The following is a 4,716-nucleotide window of genomic DNA, read 5'->3' as shown; positions in this document are numbered from 1 at the left end:
TGCAGACAGAGACCAGACTTGTGGACACAAAGCAGGAAGGAGACGATGGGACAAAAGGAGAGAGTAGCACTGAAATATATCCATTACCATGTGTAAAATTAAGACAGCCAGTGGAAATCTGCTGTATGATGCAGGGAGCTCGAATCTGGTGCTCTGACAACCTAGAGGGATAGGATGGAGTGGGAGGTGGGAAGGAGGTTCAAAAGGGTGGGGACATGTGACTGATTTCATGATTGATATATGGCAGAAACCAACACAATATTGTAAAGCAAGTATCCTCCAATTAAAAATCAGTAAATTTTAAAAATTAATGAAATTTAAAAAGAAAAAGAATAGCTACTGTCATCAGTTTGTGATTTGGGAATTAGTGGGAAAGTGAGAGGCATTGCCATGAACTGCAGCAGGTAATAGGTGTGTCCTTCCCACTTGTGTTACCGAGGTGATGCTAACAAATGGTATTGTGAATTATAAAAGTAAGGAATCAGTAGAAGTTCAGCTTATTTATTGGTTTTTAAGGGTTTCATTTTAAAAGTTTTAAAATCATAACCATTTGAGACTAGAGAAAATAGCATTACCCACAATGCTACTGCTTTAATAATCATTGCTAACATTTTGAATCAGAAAAATACCAGGAGCACGATTTAAACGATGGCTAGAGAAGCCCACCACTTTATGAAGCATATCTATAATCAAAGAAATCCTGTACCAAGCGAACACGATATTAATAGGGGAATTAATCCTGAAAGACTTCCTGAAGGATTTTTTTTAAAAAAGGTAAATTTTGAAATAGTTTATTGTAGGAAGAAGCAAGGTGCTTCAGATTTAAAAAATAAGATCCAGATAGGATTTTCAAATCATCAAGATGAAACTATTAACTCTGGAATCACAAGTGACTTGCTTTAATATTTGTTTTACTCTACAACCAGTGAAGACTGTTGTAGAGAAGGGTATTTAAAGTACAGTGACAAAAAGACCTTATTTGCTTTCTACCAGGGGCAGCCTTCCTTAGGCAACATCTTAATTATGACCTAATGCTCTGTGTGATTTGTGAGTTCCTATTTTGTAACCTATAATTGTGCAAAGCCTGAATCACAGGTCATAGGGAGTATTAGGTCAGTAAAAAATGATCTGTCTTCTTTTAGATTAAATCTTGTAGGGATTCAGATCGAGCTGCCCAGAAGGTGTCACTTTTGCATGAGGATTCTTTTGAACCCATAGGTTCAAGAGAAAATATTGTCCTCCCTTAACTACTTAGAATAAATTGGGGACTTGTCTCAGGGAAGAGTTGTTATTAGAGGTAAATTTTTTCTAAGTAGCCCTGTCTCTGTCAGAGCAAACATCTATTTACCAAACATCTACTCCCCTTAGTCATCCTGTGACTGTTCCTGTCCTCGAAGCCGCAGGCTCCCTCAGCTTAGAGTGGCATAATACTTCATTTTACCTTTCTGTCTCTCAACACTTCATGTATCTGGGGTCTTTGATCCACTTGTGTGGGGGGTTCCTTATATCTGGAATTGAATTTTTTCTCCTGTTTATCTGTCCCATGCCAATTTAATTCCTAGACCAGAATTCAGAAAAACCTAGTAGAAGGGTAGAGGAAAGTTTCCTCCTTCCCCAACAAAGCTAATTACTGTTTTGTGTTTTTTGTTTGTTTGTTTTGAAAGGTATGGATTTTTAAGATTTATGTGTGTACCCTGAAATATGGGAGATTCCTGAGAGGTTTTGTTTGTTTGTTTGTTTGTTTTTTACTCTATGCTCTTTAAACAAAACTGAGAAACTGAAAGCTGGAGGCGGAGTTGCAGCTGCTGTGATGGCTTTTAAAGGCTTGAGAGGCAAAGAAAAGTAATTTAAATTTGAGACATTCCAAAACTTTAACTGCTTGATACATTCTAGATTCAGTTCCATTTACTACTGAATGACTTGTTCATTTTGTAAATTGATCTTTTATTGCTCAGGAAAGAAAGAAAACCAATTTGTCAAACCTCTCTTATTTGTGTTTGAGGGGGTCTCTTTATTTGTGATTTTTTTTTCTCTTTACATTCTTAAAAATGATATAATAAATCATTTTAAGAAACTAAAATGACCAAAAATATGAAGAAGACTTCCCCCCCCGCATGAACTTGAGCATATATGTTCCCCCAGATGACATATGTTCTCAAAATAGTTATGTTCCCCAAAATAGCATGTTCCCCAAAAGTCCTTTGTAGATATGGTGATCATTTCAAATGTTAGTAAATGTCAAATCATTATGTAGTACACTTGAAACTAACATAATATTGTACATCAAGTATATATTAGTAAAAATGAATGAATGAATAAAATGCCTGGCCTGTCAAGGTATTTGATAGGCTTGATTGGATAAAAGGGTGGCAGCATAATATATAGTGGTTAGAGCGCATATATCTCGAGTTACATCACTTTAGTGTATGACCGTTTTCTCTGTAACCTTAGAAAAGTGACTCAGCTTCTCTGTGCCTCAGTTTCCTCGTCTTAAAATGGTGCTAATAAAAATAACTACCCATGGACAGTTCTGCAACTTATTCAAGAATATTTAAAGCTCTTAGAGCTGTGCTTGGACTATAATTCGTGATCAGTAATAATTAGTGTCTGCCAAAAATAATGGTTGGCATTATAGTTGGTACAGTGGTTTGATGGCATCTTTTTTTTGAGTAGCATAACTGTACCTTGAAAAATACATTATTATATATGTTCACTTTTAATAAATTAATCATTCTGTAACCTCCCCCAAGAAGCGTAAAAATGGAAAATAAGAGAAAAATCAGACAAATAAGCATTCTCCAGGTATGTATAGCCATAGGGCTGTAGTTGAATTAAAACATACAGTAGGTTGACTGTATTTGTATTCATCATCCTCAAGTTACACTGTAGATTATAGCAGGGACATCTGTTGTTTGCAATGTGGGGGTTTGGATGTGGGATTACCAGTGTTAATTGTCTACTTCTTTAAGAGTAATTTATATGAGGAATGTATTGAGGGCATGGGAGATAAACTTTATGCCCTGCTTATGATCTCAAACTCTTTACTGAATTATTTATTATTGCATTGTGTTAGCTATTTTGCTTCTTGATAGATCATTTTACACCACAATATTGCTTCTGCCTAAGGAAAAAAAATGTGTCTTCAGCAGTCCTAATGACCTCTAAAAAGGGTAATTTGATTCTTAAGATAGGGTTTTGACTTGCCCTGGTGGTTACAAGAAATTTTCTCTGTGATACTCAGGTTATTTTTTTTTTCCTCACACAACAGCAGATATTGAGTACAGACTTGCTTTTCTCCTTTGGTATACTTAGAATTCTTCAGGAAATTATTTCTGTAGCATTTATTACCTTTATTGTGCATATTTTGATCAGTTCACGTTGATAATTGAAGAAAGAAAAGGAGGGTTTCTTGCCCAAGCCAGAGGGCGAAAGTAAGGTAAAGATAGAGTAGGAGCTGAAAGCTTGAATACCCATAGAAGTTGGCAAATAATGTAAATGAATAAGGCAGTCCAGGTGGCAAGTGTACTTACCTGAGAGTCCCTGCTCCCCTTAGATTCAGTCATTCATTGCTGTATGGGATATGGACCCAGATTTTTGTGTAAAATCATGTGTTTAAATGTTAGTAACCTATTTTTTCCCCAGTACATATATTGCAGGTGAAATGTGGCCAACAGTTCATCAATTTGTAACTACTGTCTTTTAAAGAGGCTTCTTTTCAGTTATATCACAATTTTTGCAGTGTTACAGTCTAGGTAATTTTATACCCATAAACTCTCTAGGAGAAAAAAGAAAGAAAAGCCTTCCTCATATCTCCCATCTGATTTTCTAATACTACTTACTACACGTGCATGCTTGCTAAATGGCTTCAGTCCTGTCCAACTCTTTTTGAGACCCTGTGAACTGTAGCACACCAGGCTCCTCTGTCCATGGGATTCTCCAGGCAGGAATACTGGAGTGAATTGCCATGCCCTTCTCCAGGGGATCTTCCCAACCCAGATTGAACCCATGTCTCTTACATCTACCTGCATTGGCAAGCAGGTTCTTTACCACTAGTGCCCCCTGGGAAGTCCACATCTTACTGGCTTCTCTGCAAAAAATTGAGGTTTATTTAGAGGGAATATGAGTTATGTATTTTATATGGTTTAGTTTAATTACCTGTGGCATTCTGTTTGTATTTCTATGCATTTTTAATTACATGTTTCTGGTTAGCTTAACCAGTTTATTTATAATGTATTAGTTATTGTTTATACTTTAGTATGGGATAGATGTACCCACCTTATATGTATATGATACCTTCTCTGTTGTTTAATGTTCTTGATGATAGCTGTTACTCCTGGAAGTAGTAATGTGATTTATTTTTAAGCCAGCTTATGTTTTTAAAAATTTTCTCTTCTTAAATAATTTTTCCAACTTTTTTATTGCAGTATTTTAAAAACAGAAAAATTGAGGAATAACAAAATGATTGCTCACATATGTACTACCTACAGTATTCATCTGTTAACATTTTGCCGTATTTTATGGCTAATTAATTGATGTACTTAACCATTTGAAAATGAGTTGCAGACATCATACTGTTTTACTGACATATACTTGAGCATGCACCTGGAAATAAAAAATCCATAATCAGAAATGCCATCTTGTAAATTTGCATATGGGTGTGTATGTATTTTACCCACATGCGTATATGTTGTATATATTCTAGAAAGGTACTAGAGT

The sequence above is a fragment of the Capricornis sumatraensis genome, chromosome 19, assembly GCF_032405125.1.
Source record: "Capricornis sumatraensis isolate serow.1 chromosome 19, serow.2, whole genome shotgun sequence".
Taxonomy (NCBI): domain Eukaryota; kingdom Metazoa; phylum Chordata; class Mammalia; order Artiodactyla; family Bovidae; genus Capricornis; species Capricornis sumatraensis.
The sequence above is the reverse complement of the archived record's forward strand: the minus strand, read 5'-3'. Positions refer to the sequence as shown.